This window comes from Sus scrofa, chromosome 7, assembly GCF_000003025.6.
Source record: "Sus scrofa isolate TJ Tabasco breed Duroc chromosome 7, Sscrofa11.1, whole genome shotgun sequence".
Lineage (NCBI taxonomy): Eukaryota > Metazoa > Chordata > Mammalia > Artiodactyla > Suidae > Sus > Sus scrofa.
In genome coordinates, this window is record NC_010449.5 from 4,330,162 (window position 1) to 4,353,469 (window position 23,308).

Below are 23,308 nucleotides of genomic sequence, written 5' to 3' on the forward strand. Positions count from 1 at the left end.
GAACTCAGCTGCTCTCTGTTTAGCCTCAGCCAAGGCTCCCGACCTTGTGGGACCTTGAGCCAGGGCCTTTCTTGGGATACAACCTGCTTTACAGGACGAGGGAGACATGACTAGGGCATCATGGGAGGCCCTGACAGGTGTGCGCAGGGCAGGCAGGGCCAGCATCCCCATCCGCCCTTCTGCGAGGCGTGGCCTCACACAGTCTCGTTGGTCCCTGGGTCCGTCCCCGTGAAGGAGGCAGAGGGGCTTGTAGCCCATCATACAGAGAGAAACCCAGGCACTGAGAATCCATGAGCACCGGCACAGCGGGTCCGGCTGGCGGTGGATTCGAGGCCCCGTGCCCTGTTCCTACTGCTTCCAGGGGACCGGTTGCCTCCTCAGCAGGAACACCTACGGGCTGAGGCGTCTCGCATTCGGCCCACGTGCGACGATGAGGGCGGAAGGGAGGAAGGAGGGAGGAAGAGCCACGTTGGGCAAGTCAGGTGGGGACGCGGGCTTCGGGCACCATCCTGCCCGATCTGAACCCGGGCACCTCAGAGAGCCCGGCTCGCAGGGCTGGGCTGCCTCCTGCCATCACTGCCTGGTGCTGGCAACTCACCGGGGGCTCACTCAGAGGCTCAAAGAGCCACGCCCTCCCATCCACTGCGGGGGGAGCCCCGCTTTCGGCCGGGCTTTTCCTCCCCGAGGGCCCAGTTTCCCACACTGGGACTCTTGTTCCCTTGGTCGTAAGGTGGGTGTGCAGAGGCTCCCGCAGGTGCATCTGCACCGGAACAGGGGAGCGCTTCACCTGCACTGTTAGGGAGAGAGTAGGATCCGTCACCTTTCTCCCGGGGAGGGGGTCCTGCCATCCCCGCCCACGGCGGCACCTGCAGGCTGCCGGTAGGACAAGCCCTTGCAGGTGGGGCAGGTGTAGTTCTCCAGGCTGGTCCAGGGTCGGGAAAGGTGCGGTGAGGGCCCCACTGGGGCGAGGCCTCGTCCTCTGACCTCCCCAACAGCCCCTCTCCTGGCCACACCAGACACAGGACTCGGGCTGCGTTTTTAGCTAAAAGGATGACCGTCTCCTCTGGCTTAGACATCCAGACGCACGCCACCGGATCCAGACACACACACACAAATTCCACTTCTGCTCCTTTTCAACCCAAGGGGCCTTCCAGAAAGCAGAACTTTATAACAGCAAAGCTTCCTGGATGGCAGGCAGGGCTGTGCCGGTGAACCCAGGCCATAGTTCTGACTGCGCCCTGTAAACCAGTAAAACCCACGCGGGGTCTGCCCACCTCCCTGCCTGCCATCACAGAAATCCACTCAGGGTGCCCAGGGCAGCTAAGTCAGTGCCCCGTTCAGGGCATGTAGGAAAATGACACTTCTTCTTGGGTTCACGTCGTGTGTCTCTGCCCCCAGAGTCAGTAAACAAACAAGCTGTCCTTGGAGCAGACAACAAACCAGGCATCTCCCCGTTCCCGAGCGTGGCTCCGCGACGGGGCCTCCGCCCTCCCCCGGGTCGTGTGCAGAACGGGCATCCTCTGAGCCCCGCTGCCGCACTTGAGGGCCGCCAGATTATCGATGGGAACAGGTGCTCCTAATTCAGCGTAACCCACCGAGCCCTGCTTCCCTTTCTCTGGAAACCTCCTGATTTGGGAGTGAAGACTCCTGGCTCCTCCCAGGCTGGCCTGGATTTGCCGAGGTGGGTTGCTAAATTTAATTGCCAGTTTCCATGCCATGTGATGGTGTGTGACAGGCCAGCTCACCCCGTGAGCTCGCCAAGGGGTTTAAAATAAATGCTTTCTGACGGAAAGGATGATAGAGATTCCTGTTATTCACCAGCGTGCCTGGCGATTGAGCTGCTCCAGGTCTCACGGCTGGGCCCCTGCAGTGTTAATCTCATGAGCTCCCGCCCCGCTCCCGAGAGAGGCTTACAGGGCCGGTCGGGAGGCCTTCGCCAGCCCAGGCTGTCCCAGGTCTCTGCGACCTTGGAATGCAGAGAGCCCTGCGGGGCCGGCCTCAGGGTCTCCATCTGAAAAGAGGATGGCTAACAAAAAACCAGGAGTAGAGCGGATGCGTGGAGCTTTGGGGCAGCGAGCCCTGGATGCAGATTCAGTACTGACGTGAAATGGTCCTCAGAGCCCCATCCGCAGGCCCTTCAGGGAAAGCAGCATCCTTCTTGCCCGTTGTCTTTAACACACCGCCGGAAGCAAAATGCTGGCGGACCTGGCACCTCCCCATGACGCCTTCTGAAGCCCCCCCACCCGCGATGCTCAGCCTTCCTCTCCACTGAGCCCTGGGCAACCTCGGCCGCACCGGGGAGCCTGTGAGGAAGGCAGAGTCTCCTGGACCCGTGTGAAAAGAACGCGGGGAAGGAGGCTCTGAACAAAACTCGGCGGGAAAACACAGGCCCTGACCACCTCGCACCTCCATCCTTGCCCCCGTATCGTTCGGCCTGAGCTTTCGGTTTGGTGCGAGGTGGAGGACATGGGCACAGCTGGCAGATAAGCTGGAGATTCGTGTGCCAGGGGTGACGTCAAAGGAAGCTGCTCCTGGGAGGCGACCCTCCGTGGGTCTGTTCTGTCTCTGCTGGTGTCGCAGGCAGAGGCAGGGACTGCCCTCGCTCCCGCTTGTCCTTCCAAGGATGTCTGCACAGAGACCGGCCTTCGAAGACAGAGGGGGCGTCTCCCGCTGGAGCACAGGGCTGGCTTGTTTGCCGTCTAGTACCAGAGGTGGTCTGTCCCCAGGCTAAGGTTGCAGGTAGTGTAGAGCCCATTATAAAAAGCTGGGGTTTCCTACACCCGGCTGCTGTCCTGTGTCTTGCTCCACTGCGTGCAGAGGGCCCCCCTGGCCCTCTCTGCCCACCCTGTGGGCTGGGGCTTGGGGGCCCGGCACAAGAACACGATGACACCCTGGCTACTGCCATCACTACAAGCATTAAACTGTCCTCTGACTCTCATCCCCAAGTCTCATACCCTTTGCCGGCGGCCCTGAAGCTGTCACAGGCTAACTTGTTAACTCTGCAAAATCTCCAGACCTTCCCGGCGCTGGACAGTCGCCACGTAATGAACAGTTAAGGACGCTCGGCATCAGCTCCGTTCTTGTCCCGGCCAGACGATCGGCCTGCAATGCAAAGCTGCCCAATCGAGTTCTTGTCTCCAAGTAAACCGTCCTTAAATGGTTAAAGAGAAGACAATCCGTCATTTAAAAAACGTTTACATGTTCTATATAATCGCTGCCAATCTAATATTCAAAGGGTTTTCATGCAGATTCTGCGTAGCTCTAGAGAAATGAGCTGAGAGGCCCAAAAATGCCCCCTTAATGTAAAAGGAAAAGCAAATTTCAGCCACTAGAGCGAAGCAAAAATGAGTCAGCTTGGAGGAAGTAGGTTCAGTGCCAGGCTAGATGAGCACTTGTGGGAGCTTAATGGCAGAACGAGATTGGACTAGATGACTGCAAAGATTCCTTCAAATCTAAGACGCTACCGTGAAGGAGGCTGTTTCAGCGGGACGTCTGCTCAGATGCGCACCCCAAGGAGCAGAGGGGAGCCCGCAGATCCGGCCGCAATCCCACGGCACCCGGTAGGACGATCGTGGGCTCCGTCTTAACGAAGGCCTTTCTCATGCAGAAGCGCAGCCAAGTCTGGCTCACCCAGACGTGAGCTGGGGCTGGAGAATTCGTGCCAACCACGTCCACCAGGGAACTGGTTTACAAACCAGGGAGCCAATGCCTAACGCTTCGAGCAAAAGACGAGGTCTTCCAGTGACTGCCATCTTCTGGTCCAGCATACGGCCCACCCTCCCTCTCCCCAGCAGCTCGGTTCTAACGAAACCAAATGAACAGCCAGTTGTTTGTCTGAGCCACCAGACCAAGAGAAAGGGACGGAAAGGCCTGGAACTCAAGTCATCTGAGGGGTGCATTAGGCGATTACATCAGAGGCTGGTGAAACCTCTCCTCCCCAGGGAGGAAGAGATTTTGCAGCAGCCAGAGTGTTGGCAATGTCACCTTTGACAGAGATGGAAACACTCAGAGATTCTTCGTTTCCTCCTCCCTTTCCAGACCCCAAGAGGCCATCGGTCTACTGCTTTTTTTTTTTTTTTTTTTTTTTTTTTTTTTTTTTTTTTTTTTTTTTTTTTTTTTTTTTTTTTTTTCGCTATGTCCACTTTGAGCTAGCCCAACGCAGGCCACGGATCACTGCTTGATACGTAGCAATGTTACCATGGAGGACGGTTTAGCGATCGTTAATGCCGGTTAATCCTCTTTCTTAAGATGCCGAAGGAAATACCTTCGTTGCATCAGTAGTAAACGTGTATGAGGCACCCATCAGAAGTTCCAGGGCAGGGATCAAATCCGAGCCACGGCAGTGACAATGCCAGATCCTTAGCCCACCAAGGCGCCAGGGACCTGCGACCCACTGGCTCAGTTTCTCAGTCCCAGCTCGACCCTCTCCTAGCTGGGGTCCTGTACAGGATCACTGAACATCTAGAAGCCCCAGCTTCCTCGTCTGGAAGAGAGGACACCACCTCCTCATGGAGATCCACACTCACACACGGACCGCTGGGAAGCACACACACCAGATACTTAAGCAGAGAGGCACGGAAGCATCTTAAAGAAGCTGATCTCGGAGCTGGGTCTGGAGGGATGAGAAGGTGCCCGGCGCACAGAAGAGGAGAATGGGGGTGACACGGGCGCAGGGCTGCAAGCCCTGGGGCGCTGCACGGAGAGCAAGGAGAGCTTGCCCAGCTCCAGCCGGCTGCGCGCTCTTTGAACACCACGCTCTTGATTTCAAGTCGGGAGCGGGCGTCCCCTCACCAGAGTAAAGGTCGCTTGAACACAGTGTTAGGGATTAAGAATAACGAATTGAAAGCTGACTGTATCACTGGAGGACAGACTCGTGGTTGCCGAGGGGGAGGGGGAGGGAGTGGGGTGGTTGGGGAGCTTGGGGTTCATGGGTGCAAACCAGCGCCTTAGGAAAGGATACGCAATGAGATCCTGCTGTGCAGCACTGGGAACTCTGTCCAGTCACTTACAATGGAGCCTGACAATGTGAGGAAAAAGGAATGTATACAGGTATGTGTAACTGGGTCACCTGGCCGTTTGAAAAAAATTGACAGTAGAAAATTGATAGAACACTGTAAACCAGCTATAATGGAAAAAATAAAAATCGCTATAAATGAAAGAAATAAATAAAAAATTTAAAAAATTATATAAAAAATACTTTATAAGATCTAAATGCCTAAAAAAAAGTTAAAGTAATCCCTGTGCCAGCCTTAGAAGCATAGAGGCCACGCTACAAGTGGTGGTTGGCTTCCACACAGCGCATCCGACGCCTGGCGTGAGGTCCTAGACCAGCTACCACTTCAGGGGGCAGGAGGGTCTGCTTCTCAGGCTTTAGCTTCGCAGCTAGCATTTTCTATTTAGCCCTTTTTTTATCCTGCCCTACAGCCTAGTTCCCAACTTGCTTTTGAGACTCAGAGCTGCCTCTGTAATGGTCTGTGTTGAGAGATTTCTGTTTCCTGTATTGCACAAGGCAAGCCTATGAAAAACTGTGCTCAGGAGTTCCCATCGGGGCTCAGTGGAAACGAACCCGACTAGCACCCATGAGGACGCAGGTTCGATCCCTGGCCTTGCTCAGTGGGTGGAGGATCGGGCATTGCCGTGAGCTGTGGTGTAGGTCGCAGACGTGGCTCAGATCCCGTGTTGCTGTGGCTGTGGTGTAGGCCTGATTCAACCCTGGCCTGGGAACCTGCATATGCCACAGGTGCAGCCCTAAAAACACCAGGAAAGAAAGAAAGAAGGAAAGAAGGAAAGAAGGAAAGGAAGAAGGAAGGAAGGAAGGAAGGAAGGAAGGAAAACGGTCAGGTCCCACGAGGACATATCCAGCTGCTCCAGGCAGGCCGCTCGGCCACTGCCCAGCCCGCGGCACTGCTGGATCCGGGTGTCCCGGCTGGAATGGGGACCCTCAGAAGCAGGTCAAAGAGCAGAAATGACCCAAATTCCCTTCACATGGAAAGATTTTAACCCAGAGGAAGGTAAAGGGCGTGACTTTGATCTTTCCCAAGTCTGTTCGTTCCTTTTCAACGCCGAAAACCAACACCAGGCCGCCACAGTAATCCACTCAGCGAAGCTGAAGACCGTGGTGTAGAAAGTTCTGCGCTGACCAAGCTTTGCCTCAGCTGCTGCCGTTAAACAACATGCAAAAACACGTCCTTTAATTTCAGCTGTATAACAAGGAAGTTCCTTCCCTAACCCACTCGGGAGCCCGGGCTGTCACCAGGCCTCCAGGTGTGCTCTGAAACCAGACCCCACCAGGAGAGCCCTTCGTGCTACAACGCGCAAGGGCTGGGACGAAGCAAATCCATCTTCTGCCAGGCGCCGGGGAGCTGTCCTGACAAGGAAGAAGGTCCCAGCTCAATCTTTTCATCGGGTTCCGCTGGGCCACATAAAGTCCGCTTGGGGGTGTAGGTGTGGGGAGACGGGGGGTACACATGCGTCGTCTACCTTAAATACTGTATTCAACTGTGTCAGGAAAGGACAGGTAAATAAAGCAAAGAGAGGCGTTCCCGCTGCGGCTCAGTGGTAAGGAACCTGACGAGTATCCATGAAGATGTGCTTTGATCCCTGGCCTCGCGCAGTGGGTTAAGGATCTGGGGTTGCCGTGAGCTGTGGTGTAGGTCACAGATGAGGCTCGGATCCCGTGATGCTGTGGCTGTGGTGTAGGCCGGCAGCTGTAGCTCCAATTGGACCCCTAGGCTGGGAACCTCCCTATGCTGCAGGTGTGGACCTAAAAAGCAAATAAATAAAATAATTAATTAATTAATTAAAATAAATTAATGAAATAAAGCAAAGAGAAAAGGCAGCAAAGACCATAATTTAAAAGGCTTGGAAGGAGTTCCCTGGTGGCCTAGTGTGTTAAGGCCCTGGCATTGTCACTGCTGTGGCTCAGGTCACTACTGTGACTCGCATTTGATCCCTGACTGGGAACTTCTGCATGTTGTGGGTGAGACCAAAAAATTTTTTTTCAATTAACAAATAAAAAAATGAAGGGCGTGGGAGCAATGAGAGAGTATTAGCTCACGCATTCAACCAACCCATCCGACTGCGCTCCTCCCACATACCAGGTGCTTTGCTGCATCCCAGGGAGACTGGGGGGGGGGGCAGGCACAAAGCCACACCCAGGAAAGTCTCCGATTAATATACAAACAGAGATGACACTGAGCAGCAGCTACAATGCAGGACAGGTGCAGGGGTCTCTCTGGATGACAGTCATTGACAGGTGTCATCCTCCGGGGGCCCCAGAACCACCCGAGAAGGGGCTTGTTCATTAAGTCTTTCCTTCCAGGGCAAAAGCGATTAAGTCTCTTGTAGCAAAGAAATATGAAGCACGGAGGGGAACAAGGACACCTTCGTAAAACATCGGAGCACAGGGAGATACCACATCCACACAAGCAATACACAAAGACTTCCACTTTTCAGCTGTGAAATTTATAACGCAGAAGTAAATAGTGTCCTGAAGGTCCCGTCATGGTGCAGTGGTTAACGAATCCGACTAGGAACCATGAGGCTGTGGGTTCGATCCCTGGCCTCACTCAGTGAGTTAAGGATCCAGCGTTGCTGTGGCTGTGGCGTAGGCCGGCGGCTGCAGCTGCAATTCAACCCCTAGCCTGGGAACCTCCATATGCCGTGGGAGCAAGTCAAGAAAAGGCAAAAATATAAAAGTAAAAAAAGTAAGCAGTGTCCTGATGAATAAGAAGAACACACAAGGCACCAGGGGCCCTGAGGCTTTTTTTTCCACCTGTACTGGACACAATGTCACCGTCCTGGGAGGGGCTGTGTCAGGACCACCGTCTCGCCTGGACCTCTCCTTCTTGGCCGCCTTGCTCACTACCTCACCGTGGTGGTTGGACGTGAACTGGGCAATTGAAATGTCCACAAATCCAGGGACTGGCCTCAGAGTTAAGAAAACATCCCTGAATCCGGTTCATCTCTGTGGTTCTGGATCCCATGGTAGAAGGTAACCGGGGGTCAGGGTGGAAGGAGATGCTGTCGGACTCCCACTGAGACGCCCGCCCCCTTGGTCCCGGCCCCCTGTGCAGCTGGATGCTCAGCGCTCCGCCACCTCTTCTCTGATTGCTTGTCTGAATCCCTGCCAACCTGTGAAGTCCTAGGGCAGGGACAATGGCTTTTATCTTCATTTTCCCAAAGCTCAGCACCTTCTAACCAGGGAGAGAAGCAGCTCACCTTACAGATTCTGCTTCTTTATCCCAGCTTTTTGTTTGTTTGTTTTTGCTTTTTTTTTTTTTTTTTTGGTCTTTTCCAGGGCTGCTCCCACGGCATATGGAGGTTCCCAGGCTAGGGGTCAAATTGGAGCTGTTGCTTCAGCCTGTGCCAGAGCCACAGCCACTCGGGACCCAAGCCATGTCTGCGACCTACACCACAGCTCGCAGCAACACCAGATCCTTAACCCACTGAGCGAGGCCAGGGATCAAACCCACAACCTCATGGTTCCTAGTCAGATTCATTAACCACTGAGCCACAAAGGGAACTCCTACCCCAGTATTTTATTTTATGAGCTTGCACACATACACACCTCAAGTTTGGCTCATAGCACAATATTTTCTTGGCGCAGTCCTTTATTTTTCATTACTATTTGAATTAATTTTTTTCCTTTCTATGGCTGCACCTGCAGCATATGGAAGTTCCCAGGCTAGGGATTGAATTGGAGTTATAGCTGCTGGCCTATACCACAGCCACAGCAACACAGGATCCAAGACCTATCTGTGACCTACACAGCAACTTGCAGCAACACCAGGTCCTTAACCCACTGAGCAAGCTCAGGAACCGAATCTGCATCTTCATGGACACTATGTCAGGCTCTTAACCTGCTGAGCCACAGCGAGAACTCCGAATTAACATTTCTTTTTGCATATGAATGTACTTCAATCTCCTGATTCACCTTTACTTTGTGTGAGGAACATTTTAAATGCAAACATAGGAGTTCCCATCGTGGCACAGCGGAAACAAATCCAAGTAGGAACACCATGAGGTCTCGGGTTCGATCCCTGACCTCGCTCCTTGGGTTAAGCATCCGGCGTGGCTGTGGCTGTGCTGTAGGCCAGCAGCTGTAGCTCCAATTGGACCCTTAACCTAGGAACCTCCATATGCTTTGGGTGCAGCCCTAAAAAACAAAAAATAAAAATAAAAATAAAATGCAAATATAAGAATACTCGACTTGTATCAGAATCACTGAAATTATCGAATTTGTATTTCGTAGCTCCTATGAGCATTCATATTTATTCTTATCTAAACAGCAGAAACACTAAATAAAACTAATCATACTGTTTCTTCACCTCTTGACACTGCGCACTTGACCAACGATTTCCAACCTCCGATTTCCGATTCCGACAGGTAGGGAAGAGCCCAGGGAAGGAGCTGTGGCCGCCCAGCTCCTCCTTCCCTTCGTTCCATGTCATCATGTCCAGCCTAAGGCGCTGGCTAATCAGTGAGAAAGGACATGGCAGGGCCCTTGGCCATTGGTGCCTGTTAAAGCATCACTGCCTTTCTGCCTCTGAGGCCCATCCTGGTTCCAGGGGGAAGCGTGGCCACACACACACACACACACACACACACACACACACACACACTCCCTTACTCACCCTTCCCTCCTGGCCTGCACACTTGCCTCGCTCGCCTGGACCCCCGTGCGTGGTGGGCCCTCCAGGTTCTGTGCTCCCAGGCACCGTGATGGCTCTGGGGCGAGAGAGGGTGGACACCCTATGTCCCCTTTGCTCACATTCCTCCTCCACGGCCCCTTCGACTTCATTCCCCAAACCCAACTTCAGAGATACAACGATGAAGAATTTCAGGACGGCAACAGCCTCGCATTGCACCTTAAGGCTTTATTAACCATCGGAACACAGGGCCCTGGGCCACTTCAAGGCTGCAGGCCCATAAAGCTGGCCTGGCTCTACTGAATGGCCACAACCAGCGGCATCTGGGTTGAAAAGAGCGAAAAGAGGACGCCTCGGAGCTTCAGCCCCATAACAGGAAGGAGGGCCGCTCGTCTGAGTCCGAGGCGCTGAGAGTATTACGTGGGACTCCGACGGCCATCGGACGGGACGCTGACGTGCGACTAAACTCAGCAGACACTGACTGTGCTCAGCACCATCCAAAACCCTCCAGGGCCGGGTTGGGGTGGTGGGGGGTGGGGGAGGCGCTCCTTAAATGAAAAGACTGTCCCTGTCCTCGAGAACACTATTCTGGCTGGGGAGACAGTCAGCCAGAGAACCATACGACCAGACAGAGGTGACCACTGCCGTGACAGTATCACCACGCTCTGCGGAAGCACAAGTGAGAGAGTAAGTGACTCTGACCGGGAGACAGCGGTGTATGAGCCATCGGGGACAGGTGAACTGGTCCTTAAAGGTGAGAAAAATATTGATAAAAGATGGGGGGTGGACATGGTCTTAGTCTGAATCCCTCCAAGAAGCAGAGCCTGAGACAAGCGTCTTGTGCAGGTAGTTTGTTTTGGAAGATAATCGATCTCCAGAAACAAAAATGAAGCGCCTGGGAGGGGGGGAAGCCAGCCCGAAGGTGTGCTACTGAGCGGATAAGTGCTTTGGACAGATGGGGCTCGGTCCCACTGGAACCCACTGAGGAGCCCCGCAGCATGCACTTCCACCCCAAGACCGTGGGAGAGCGGCTGATCCCCTGGCTCCCAGCCCCACTGGTCCAGGGCTGCCCGGGACGCGGCATGACCTCCGCAGCATTTCCAGGTTTGCACACGCCCAAGAACGAGCCGGCTCCCCGAGTCATCCCACACCAAGGTGGAAGAGCAGCCCAGAGGCAGGGAAGATGCACGTGGTGCAGCTGACGCAAGGCGCGGTCAGGCTACACCTGTGCACGGCGCGTTGCCACAGCAACGCCTGGAACAAAAAGGTGTGGTGAGAGAGGAGCATCAGAGCTGTTCCCCACAACCTGCAGCCGTGCTTCTCAGACCTGCGCCTGCGTCAGAACCCTGAGGGCTTGTGAACACAGACTCAGGGGCCCTGCCCCAGAGTTTCTGGCTCAGCAGGTGGAGAGGAGGGCCTGGGAGTTAACATCTCCAGCACGTTCTCCGTATGGGCATTAAGGCTTTTAAAGACAGCTGTCTGCTCCGTGCAGGGACACAAGACTGATCAAGCAGGAGAAAGAGAAGTTGCTAACACAAACAAAAAAAAATACATCCGTATCTCTAGGGAGAGCAGGAATTGACTTCATCACGAGAGTAGAACGGGCCTGCGTTCACGCTCCCCGGCAGTCCAAGGGAACTGCTCATCTGTTGATAATCTAATGAGAATCGCAACAGCCAAGCTCGAAAACCAGAGTGGTGTTGGTTGCTCTGCTTGCGCCTTAACCCCACCTCCATCCAGACCCGGTCTCTGCCCTCCGCTCTGCCTGGGAAGCTCATCTCTCTGGCCTGGATCACCGGACTGGCCCGAGGCGGCGAGAAGAAACCAAAGGAGGGAGAAGAGGGGTGTTCCTCTCGGTGCTTCTCCGGGGCCGGGGGCCCAAGTGGCTGCCCTCCTGCTGGGGCCTCCTCCTCTGTCCGCTCTCATCAAGTCATCACCCCTCGGGCCATAAGGTGGTCACAAGCCCTTCCTGCTTCTGGCCCCAGGGCCCTCACCCTCCCTGCCTGGTCCCTTAACTCTGCCTGAAGTGTCTCATTAATATTCTTTTGTTCCATCCCTGGCCTTACTTAGTGGGTTAAGGATCCAGTGTTGCCGAGACACTCCGCTAGGACCTGGCGTTGCTGTGGCTGCGGTATAGGCTGGCAGCTGCAGCTCCAATTCGACCCGTAGGCTGGGAACTTCCATATGCAGCGGGTGTGGCCCTAAAAAGACCAAAAAAAAAAAAAAAAAAACTTTTCTGTTCCAAGCGTATCTTGGAGGGAAAAAATTAGAGCCAGGTAAAGCTGCATAAATAGATCAGTATTTCTGAGTCCTCTGCCATGAAGAATAAGCCTGATAACACTCAAGGGAATATTGAAATTTTAAGACTTAGCAGGCTACAATGAAATACAAAACAGAATTTAAAAAAAAAAAAAAAAGATGAGTAACACGCAAAAACACACCAGGGGCTTGAAGTGATGGCAATGATTAAAGACACACCACAAAAGCAAGGAGAACTTGACAGAGGCAGGTTTTTCTTTCAAACCCTAAGGAATTTGCTAAAGGCAAGGGCAAGGCCCCGAGCGTGCTCACTCGCATCGCGCTCTATAAAACGTGTCCCCATCCACACGTGCTCTGGGAACACGGAACCCTGGCAGGAGAAAAGAAAGCGAGGTTTAGGCTGTGGACATGAAAGCCTTCCGCAGCATCTTGGGAAAAGTGAGATAAGATCAGACCAGAAATTAAAAATCTGAGAACATACTGATAACGCGTGTTGCAATCCATCGAAAGTTTGCCTCTTGCCTGCTGCATGCATCCATAATACACTCAACCAAAAAACTGCGGGCTCTTCTGTGTATTTTTAGCCTACCCGTGGCACCCCCAGCCCCAGGCTCTGACGAGGGTTCTGGGTTCAGCATCTCAGAGGATGCGGGCTCTTCCTGTGTCTGTCTTCAGGGACCAGACAAGCTGGAGAGGCCTGGAGGAGTTGTCATGTCCGGGCAAGGACAGCCAGTCACTCCAGATGGCAAAGGGACTTTCTTAAGGGAGCCAGTGGGCGTTGCACGGCGAGGGAGGATTTCACTTGAGCCCCACAGCCCTTCTAAATGGCCCTCTGTTCTCGTACTGTTTACACTATGCCCTGTTGTTTTCCAGATTCCCCAGGTTAAATCCGGCACCCCCACTAAGGCTATTTGAGTCCTTCAGAATTCCTAGAGCTTCTCTGCTAATCCGACGTGTGCAGTGCTTTGCTTTCAGCTGGGTGTGAACACAGGGCGAAGCACTGCTTTTGTTCGCTACCGCGGGCTTCCTCCCCCTGTGGTCACCTAAGACGTGGTCCGTGTCTCTCATCTTCTTGTCAAGGAGTCATTCCTGTGCACTGGTTAGAGGATTTCGCTGCAGGTGAGAGGCTGCCATTCTCATCACACACGTGGTTAATACTGACTGAACACTTTCTAGATGCTACGAGATGTGTACGGACGCCCTGAATCTTACCCCCATCCTGTGAGGTATCCCCCTGTTTACAGACGAGGAACTGAGCTCGAGCGAGATGCGGAGACTTCAATCCAAGGTCACGGCTCGCCGGTGGCAGAGCTGGGCTGCGGATCCAGCTGGCCCCTTCTTTAGTGTACCCCAGCAGTTCTCGGCTGGGGTGACGTCATCCCCCAGGGGAGGTGCGGCAACGTCTGGAGACACTTCTGCTTGTCACAACCGAGGGAGTGCTGCTGGTTCTAGTAAGTAGAGCCCAGGGATCCCCTAACCGCTCCACGAGGCCCAGGACAGCCCCTCCCGCACGTCATCCAGCCCCAAATGTCAGGGGTGCCGACCCTGTGAGACCCGGCTCTAACCTCTGCCCCTCGTTACATGCTAACCCCTTTGGTTTGCTTACGTTTCTGTCTTAGTGTTTGGCAGGACCTCTCGGTTGGACTACGTCCTGATCACGTCTGTTTCATCTTTATCCTTCGTTTTTTTTGGTTTTTTGCTTTTCAGGCCACACTCGCGGCACATGGAGTTCCCAGACTAGGGGTCAAATCGGAGCTATAGCTGGCGCCTACACCACAGTCACAGCAACACAGGATCTGAGCCACGTCTGTGACCTACACCACAGCTCCTGGCAACGCTGGATCCTTAACCCACTGAGCGAGGCCAGGGATCGAACCCTCATCCTCACGATTCCTAGTCGGGTTCGTTTCGGCTGCGCCACAGCGTGAACTCCCACTCTCAGCTTTGCCCTTGATCAGCTGGGGTGAGAAAGCTCTGCTCGTCCCCTGCCCTGTGCCTCCAACCCTCTCCACTCCCCTGAGTCGGAACGAAGGGCTGGCTGACTGCTCAGCGGAGCGTTCACTCTGTGAGAAGAGTGTGTCAAAGCCGGATGTTCTGAGACGGGCTCTCTGGTTCCATGTGGGCCTTGGCGAGTGGCACGCAGGCAACTGTGCAGATACCTTTTTGCTGTGACTGTCATAAGGCAGCGGGAGGGAGAAGCAAAATCTCTCAGCGTTTGCCCACCTCTCCTTATTCTCTGAAACAGCACAGCCCTGCTACAGTTGCTTGAAAAGTGCAGGGCAGGGTCAAGAAATGAGGCTTTCAGCTTTTAACTTTTTCACAAAGGTCTCCGATGCCTCGAGGCTCGCTCATTTGGGGCACAGCGATGTGTGGCTCACATGCATTCGCCTTTGGGGAAGAGCCAGCGAGAAGCCGCACCCCAGTCTCGGATCCAGCTTTTCCCTCTGTCCGACCCACGGCCTTGCTTCTTGGAGGATAAAGAAGAAAAGCAGACAGGCTTCCTTCTCACGCTGTCTATGAACAGAAGGGATGCTGCAGATTCCATGATTATTTCAAAAGACGCCTCCCTACCCCCCCCCCAAATGAGACCCAGAGTAAGCTCGAAACTTCTAGAAGGAAAGAGCAGAGGAAGGTCTGGACATCAAGGACACAACAGGGCTGCTGGTGTGACGCAGGAGACAGCCTGGCAGCACAGAGAACTGGGAACGGCTCCTAACCCGGTATGCGCCTTGGGCTGGAGGTGAAAATCTGATAACCATGACTTTCAAGCTCTTGATGGGCAGAAACTTCTTGAAACACACCTGTGGCTCGGCTGCTAAGTACAAATACCCTGATGGAGAGAAACCCTGGGAGACAGACACAGACGACAGCCCCCACATTCCGGGGACAAGAGCCCTGGAGCAAGCGTTTCACCAGAGCCACGCTCAGCCCCAAAGCCCTTCCTCGGTGAACTCGACTTGCCGCAGCAGAGCGGGGGAGGGGCCGGCGTTGGCAGGGCCCCCACTCTGGGCCTGACGAGGCCGTCTGGTCCCGACCTCGACGGCCTCCAGCTTTCCTATGCAGACCAGGCACCTGCAGGCCCCAAGGAGAGCCTGAATTCGGGGGGCTCTGGGGTGGGGCCTGAGACTCTGCATTTCCGACAAGCTCCCAGGCCACGCTGGTCCCTGCCGGTCCTCGGACATCACCTTGAGCACCAAGGAGGAGATGAGGACGTTTGAAAAGCAGTCAGGAAGGGTCGCGAAGCCAGACCAGTCTTTTGAGACACAGAATCTGAGCCCATCCCACCCCGGCTCTTTGCGGTCAGAGTGACGTTCCGCCCCTGGGGCCTGGCAATTCCAGGCCCTGGGCAGCCTGGCGCCCGCTCCCCGGCACGGCTCTGGCCTCCTTCAGCTTCTCCCAGGACAGAGCAGCGAAGGGGCCACACGTCACCTGCAGCGCCCCACCCCCCACCCCTGCTGCCCTCCTCCCTCTGCGAAGCCTTCCTGGGGCGGCTGCTCCCCACGGCTGCCGTCCGATGCCTCTAACCTCACACCCGGACATCGAATCGTGACGGTTCTTAATTCTCTAAGTCCCCCGCTAAGCTGTGAGTCCTCGGGAGCAGAAACCGCATCTTCTGGATTTAAGTAACTCAGCTTCTTCACATAATTACCTGGCAGCTGGGACAGTTAAAAAAATATTAGGAGTTCCCATTGTGGCGCAGTGGCTAACGAATCCGACTAGGAGCCATGAGGTTGCGGGTTCGGTCCCTGCCTTGCTCAGTGGGTTAAGGATCCGGCGTTGCTGTGAGCTGTGGTGTAGGTTGCAGACGCCGCTCGGATCCCGCGTTGCTGTGGCTCTGGCGTGGGCCAGTGGCTACAGCTCCGATTCAACCCCTAGCCTGGGAACCTCCATATGCCGCGGGAGCGGCCCAAGAAATGGCAAAAAGACAAAAAAAATATTAAACAAGGGATGGAATTAAGTATCACACCCACAACCACCGTTCTCCCCTTTCCTTCCTCGTCTTCAAAAGTCTCTAGGGCCTCACGTGTTTGAGGTCATGTATTTTCAGTGGTTTTAAAATGATCATAAGTAAGTAACCTTTATGAGGTGCCTCGGCACGTGCTAAACATCACGCTACGCGCGGCTGTCTTCTTACGGCGTTTAGCCTCCTAACGCTCGCCGTGACTCTGTGACGTTGTCACTGTCATGGCTGTTCCCATTTTAAATGTGAGGAAACCGCAGCACAGAGAAGTAAGTAACTTGACCAAGAGTCACACGGCTAGGAAGTGCTCGCGTCAGGATTTAAATCCAGGCAGTGTGGTGTCAGAAACAAGGAGGAGGGAGTTCTCATTGCGGCTCAGGGGTAACAAACCTGACGAGTACCCACGAGGACGTGGGTTCAATCCCTGGCCTTGCTCAGTGGGTTGGGGATCCTGCACTGCCGTGAGCTGTGGTGTAGGCTGATAGCTGTAGCTCTGATTCGAGCCTTAGCCTGGGAACCTCCATATGCCTCAGGTGCAGCCCTAAAAAAAAAGGAAAAAAAATAAAAAAAAAATAAAAACAAGGAGTCTGGAGTTCCCTGGTGGCCTACCAGTTAGGGACCAGGCATTGTCACTGCTGTGGTGCAGGCCGGATCCCTGGCCCGGAAATTTCCTCACACTACAGATGTGGCCAAAAAAACCCCCAAAAACAAGGAGGAGGAGACGCTGGAGGACCCATGATGAGACAAAGGAACGCAACTCCGTCCTGCTCCTGGCCCTCCTCAACCTGCCCCAACTTAGAAAACACACAGCCTGGGCCACCTTCCGTCTCTACAGCGGACTCAGGGGGAGCTGGTCCACACCCTGGCGTCTCCTCCGTGTGGTCTCAGCCCTCCTGAAGGAGGCAATGCAGGTGTGAAGCCTGCGCATCATCCCACGGTCTAGGCGCAGCCCGTAGGCATAGCCCACCATCACCGAGGGTTAATAAGAGCCAGCCCCACACTGGATGCCACCAGCCCGACCAGGGCCCTCTGGGAACTTAGAGCAGACGAGGGAAGGGGCGGGGCCGGCTTCCCAAGAGACCCTCCACGGCCCACTCCCCAGCAATGCTCCCCACTGAAAGGTGGGCTTGCCACGGGGGCTGTGCTGTGATTCAGCTTCCCCCCTGCCCAAACCTGCCTCCCCGACCCCTCCACTGGCCTTAATCTCTAGTAAACTTGTCCAAGGCCTGCATCACTGGCCTTGGAATAGGATGTGCCCTTTCGTCTTCCTTCTCCCTGGTGATCCTGGCGCTTTACAAACCGTCGGCCTCGAGTTCCCATTGTGGCGCAGCAAAAATGAATCCAACTAGGAACCATGAGGTCGCGGGTTGGATCCCTGGGCTCGCTCAATGAGTTAAGGATCCGGCGTTGCCATGAGCTGTGGTGTAGGTCGCAGACACAGCTTGGATCCAGCATTGCTGAGGCTGTGGTGTAGGCCGGCAGCTGTAGCTCGGATTAGACCTCCAGCCTGGGAACCTTCACATGCTGTAGGCGCGGCCTTAAAAAGCAAAAAAAGAAAAAAGAAAACGAAACCTCCAGCCTCCACAAGCTATGTTTGTTCTAGAAAAGACGATGCACTTCTGCATGCTCCTGCTCTGACTCACGGCCACTCTCTCGGCAAAGGTCCTTCCCTCCCCCACGTCATCTACCCGGCAACCATCTAACCATCCCTTACGGCACCGCTGACTGGCCTGCCTCTCTGGGGCTTTTCTGCACAGACACCCTCCCAGGCCGAGACGCTTTGTCGGCTCCATCTTTCGCCCCACGGCGCCCTCTGCACGCTTCAGGGCGATGCTGACTGCACCGCTCTCGCTGAGACACCTGAGAGCAGATGCTCCTCGTTCCTTTTTCCCAGCCCAGCGCTGGGCAGGCAGTGGGAGCACATGGAACATTCCTCAACCCAACGCCTCTGCATGTTGCATGTGTGATGAGCGGCCGGTGGGATTTCTTACGTGAATGGCTGGTTCACTTAAAGCCCTCCTGCCCCCACCCCCTGCTCTCACAACAAGGGGTCCACGGTGGCACAGGTGTGATCCACACACAGAGAGTGAGCTCAGCCTCTAGAGAGAGTTCAAGTCTTCCCTCTCTCTCTCTCTCACACACACACACACACACACACACACTCAGGCAACTCACACACTCACAAAGCGCAGGACGGTGTCCCCACGCTCCATGACCAAGCCTGTGTCAGGGAGCAGTGGCTGGGGCTCCTCTTCCTCATTCACTCACGAGGGGGACCAGAGGCCACCCTCTGTCCCCTGTCTTAGGTCACTTTTGCATGTCACACTTGGCTATACGGCACATCCCTCTTGCTCTGGGACTTTGTGGAGGGGAGCCATCGTCCTTGGCCATAGTCCTGACCGGGGGCGGGGCAGGCGAGAAACCCTAGGAGGTGGAGCCGCCTCTGGCATGTGGCTGTAGGGAGGGGAGGGCAGGGGGAGGGCGGAGACAGGGCTCATGACTGGTTCCCTCCCTGAAAAGGAGGCTTGGAGGGGACCTTTACACCCAAATGTATCCACACGGAGTCTCACGAGGTGCCAAGCTGCAACCAGGAGGGCGGTGACTCAGAGCCTCGACGAAACAGCACAAGTGGCTCACAGCATGTCAGGCACTGTTCTAGACACAGAGACAGACCAGGAGCTGCTGGAGGTGGCCCCAGCTCGGGCCAGTGCAGGATCCAAACAAATACTAGCTCAACATCCGAAAACATATTTTGCACTCGACTGTTGTTTCGCACACACACAAAAAAAAACACCAAAGAGGGAGCATCCATTCCTTAGAGCACCCCGAAACCTCCTTCCCAGCTCCCCACCCCACTCTCAGACGCGGCGGCGGCTGCCCCAGAGTCTCCTTCCTCCGGTCCAGGCTCCTTGCTCCCTGACAACCCGCCCAACCCCTCCTTAAACGCAGAAGCAAGAGGCTGAGATGACAGTTCAAGGAAAACACAAACACATCTTCGCCCAAACCTGGGTCCCATGCCAGGGACCAAAGAATCCAGCCAGAGTCCAAAAACGGGGAGGCCCAACAGGGAGCACGTTTTTTAAAAGGGGCAAAGATACAGCCTCAGGAGGTACACGGTCCTCCACCGCGGCAGAGCTGCCTCTTGCAGGGAAGGCCACTCCAGATGGTGCTTCTCAGGAGGATGGCGAGAAGGAGCAGCAGCAGCAGCGGTTCCTGCCAGGAGGTAAGAGATGCTTTGTCTTTGTTTATTGACCATTCCCGACACATCGAGCAACCAGTGTGTACTTTATCATCGTGCTGGATGGAGATCCGTGTAAAAAAAAATCACTCGTCCAGTGCTAAAGAATGGCCTTCGGCTGAAGGCAAAGCCGTGAAGTTAATACTAAACTCAACCAGACATGTTCAGCCCTTGCAGACCCAGGAGCTCCCAGTCTGCATCCCCCAGCTGACTCCGGTTTGCAGGAATGGAAATTTCGGTCTTTGTTCCAAGCCCACCACCAGGGGAGACTGGCTTTGTTTTCACTTTGTAGCCAGCTTACCACCGGTGAGAAGAACCGCCAGGGTTCTCTGAGAGAGGACCACTGCCCAGGCCCTGCCTGTGAGCTCTGCCCATGCATCTGCCAGCCAGGGGTCACAGGGGCACGAACGGGGTCTTCGGATCACCCCCTTTGGAGACCAGAAGTCGCAGTTCAGCAGGATGAAGGGGCTGGCCCTGGTCCCGCTCTTAGTACCAGGGGAAGCCACATCGCCAGCCCCGGAGTTGGTGCCCTCGCCTCCTGGGACCTCCTTGTCCAGACCATCCTGCAAGAGAGGCAAGAGAGGGGGGCGCCCCGCTGCTGGGCAGAGCTCGCTCACAGCTCACCGGAAGCCTGGGTCTGCCTGGAGGACTCCCCCGGCTCAACGGAGCAGCTGGCCACTTTCTCAGGGACGAGCCCCACCTCCTAAAGTACCAAAGACACAAACTGCCCAAGTGGATCTGGAAGCTTCCTAGGCAGTGACTGTTAGAAATAGAATTTGGAATCAAGTGCCCCTGTTTCTATTGTTTGACACACTGCAGCTCTGCAACCCCTCATGGAAAACTTCGATCCCTGTGTATTTTACCGAATCTGAAATTGATTCAATCCCACTTCAAACGTCTGTCTTTCATTCTTCTGCTCAACTTTCTGAATAACTTAAAGTTTAAACAAGCAGAATTTAGCTTTCTCGTTAAACATTGAAATGAATGATGAACTAATGGGTGACGGGTTATTCTAATGTTACTGTAACAAAACCCATAAATCATGGCTATTATCATTTTTCTAAAACTATATTTTGTTTTCAATGCATAACTCTATCTTTGTTTGGGAGAGAGCTCCCTGAGACAACTTACTATGGAATATTCAGACAACTAGATCTCTCATCCATGACAGGGCAACCTTCACTTTGGAAATAAAAGAATTTTTTTTTTTTTCTTCTTTTTTGGCCACCCCATGGCATGTGGAATTCCTGGGCCAGGGATTAGATCTGAGCTGCAGTTTTGACCTAAGCAACAGTTGCAGCAATGCCAGATCCTTAACCCACTGTGCTGGGCTGGGGACCAAACCTGCATCCCAGGACTCCCAAGATGCCCCCAATCTCACTGCACCACAGCGGGAACTCCATAAAAGACCTTTTTAAAGCATCGAAACAAGGTTGGGTGGATACCTTCCCTTGTCTGATTTAAAACGGAGTTATAATGGTAGTTTAAGTAACTGAGGCATGAAAACTCATCTAGAATCACACCAACCTAGCAAGCTTTTGTTATTTTCCCTTCCAGATGCTTGAATAACGTCACACATCTGCAGTCTTATCCTGTACCCTTTCTTTTTGTTTGTTTGTTTGTTTGTTTTTGCTTTTTAGGGCCACACTCGCAGCAGATGGAGGTTCCCAGGCTAGGGGTTGAATCAGAGCTACAGCTGCCGGCCACAGCCACAGCCACAGCCACACCAGATCTGAGCTGCATCTTCAACCTACACCACAGCTCATGGCAACGCTGGATCCTTAACCCACTGAGCAGGGCCAGGGCTCGAACCTGCAACCTCATGGTTCCTAGTCAGATTTGTTTCTGCTGTGCCACGACAGGAATCCCCCCCGCCCCCGCCGCTTTATTTTTTGTTGTTGTTGCTTTTTCAGGGCTGCACCTGTGGCATGTGGAGGTTCCCAGGCTAGGGGTCAAATGGGAGCTGCAGCTGCCGGCCTACACCACAGCCACAGCAATGCAGGACCCTTAACCCACTGAGTGGGGTCAGAGATTGAACCCACCACCTCACAGTTACCAGTCGGATTCGTTCCCGCTGCACCGCAATGGAACTCCTACCCTGTACCCCTTCACCTCTGCTCACTGGAAAAAGAACTTGTCTTTGGACAAACGATCAGTGGGTCTGCCCCTTCTCCATCCAGCCACCCTGGGGGCCGGGGTGCTCACACACTCGGCCCTTTCCAGCATTAAGTGAATTATGAATATTTACATATGCTCCTGACTGCCTCGAAAGGCCTTTACAGCCACTGTCTCTTCTCATCCGGAAGGAACTCCGTGGGTTTGACTGTTTTCCTAAATGCGGGAAACGGATCACATGTTTCGTTGAGCAGGTATCCGACAGCAAGCTGTGTCTCTAAAGGACCAGACAGTAGGCATGTGCCAGGTTTTGTGGGCCCTGCGGTCTCTGCTGCAGCCGCTCAGCTCTGCCACCACGGTACAAAGGCAGCCACAGACCACACGCCCATGCGGGAGCGCGTGCACGTCCCCGGGGGGGTTTTATTTACAGGCCCCGAAGGGAATGCATGCTGTCTTCACGGGTCACAAATCATTATTCTCCTTTGGACTCAGCCATTAAACATGTGCAAGTGCTCTTCACTTGCGGACCAACAGGTGGTGAGCCAGACTGCCCCGCCTGTGGGCCGTGGTTTGCCAGGCCCTGGTCTAGAACAGAGGCTCCTGGAATGAGGAAGGACCCCGGAAGCTCTGAGGTCCCTGCTTCTCTCCTCACGGGAAAAGGATCAGAAGCTTCCAGAAGGTAGCGGTCTGCATGGCCTGCCAAGACAAGGCCCCAGATACTCTGACGCCTAGTTCAGCGCACTTTCCACCAAAAGGCACGGCTTAGAATAAATGCAACGAAGAGGCCAGTTAGTGAAATAACTGCAGAAACTGCTCCGCGTCCCGCCCAAGACCAGAGCCCGGCCTCTGGCTGGCTTTCCGGGCCTTGAGAAACCCCACGGGTTCCAAGGAACAGCACGGTGACTTCTGCCCTGCTGCTTCCTTGCTGCTGCAACTTAACTCCTTTCTCCCTGAGTTGTGACACCCGTAAAATCAGGACATTGACCTGTGCCATTTACCTCCTATGACGGTCTCACTGTGCAGCCCGGGCAGCAGCCCCCACGCGGACACGAGCACCCGCGAGGCCCACTCCCTCCCAGGTAATCGCCAGCAAGACTCCCAGGACAAAGCCGGGTGGCTCTCTCTCTCCCGCCCGCTTGCTCTTGCTCGAGACTGCGTTTTGTTGCCTCTCTTCATTTGCCTTCTCCTGTTTCAGCAAGAACAAAGGCTCATCAGCTAGAGGTGGCCGGGGGCTCCCCCACAAGCAGCAGCTGGGATCCGAGTCAGGCCCCCTGCAAAGCTGGAACAGACCATCATGCTGGGTGTGTGTGTGGACAGAAGCTAGAGAGAGCGTTAAACTCCAGGGGAAGGGGAACAGAAGGAGCCAGGCAGAGCAGGGACAGTGGGCCGGAAGGCCACCTGAGCCAGAGTTTCATCCTGCCCCGTGGGAAGAGAGCAGGACATGCTGCCTAGTTCCTCTTCTCTGAAGCGTTGCCTCCATCGGCCTCCTCCTTCTGAGCCGTCCAGACTGGGGGCCCAGTCCCACCGCCCGCCCGGCACGCCCCGTGGCAGAGGTCCAGCATGAGCAGCGCGTGGGGGTCTGCGGGCCAGGCCCCCGTGTGCTCTGGGAGCCCCCGAGACCAAGGCGTGCCCACTCCATCCTTCGCTGGCCGCCAGCACACCCGCAGGAGGCCTGCCCCGCAGCGGCAGAAACGCTGCTCAGTGCTGCTCAGGGAGTGACCAACCCGAGATCCAAAAGAGAAAAAGTCCACAAAGATACGACCCAGCCCTTTTTTCATGACAATTTAAAGTCGGTCACAGAGGTGCCTGGTGCCCTGATGGGAAAGCTGGACGGAGCCGAGGCCCCTTGGCCCTCCAGTGGGACAGAAACAGTGTGGGCCGTGGACCCCGAAGAGCCCCCGAGCTTCCAGGGGAGGAGTGGGGAGATGCTGGGGTTCTTTCCACAGTGAGGCACTCGGCTGGCACGGGCCTGGGCTTCCTCAAGCTCCTAGGACGTCTTGAGGTGGGTCGGCAGGGGGTGCGTCACAGGCACCCAGCTCTCCAGCATCAGCCTAGGTGCGACCCTCCGTGTCCAAAGAAACAAAA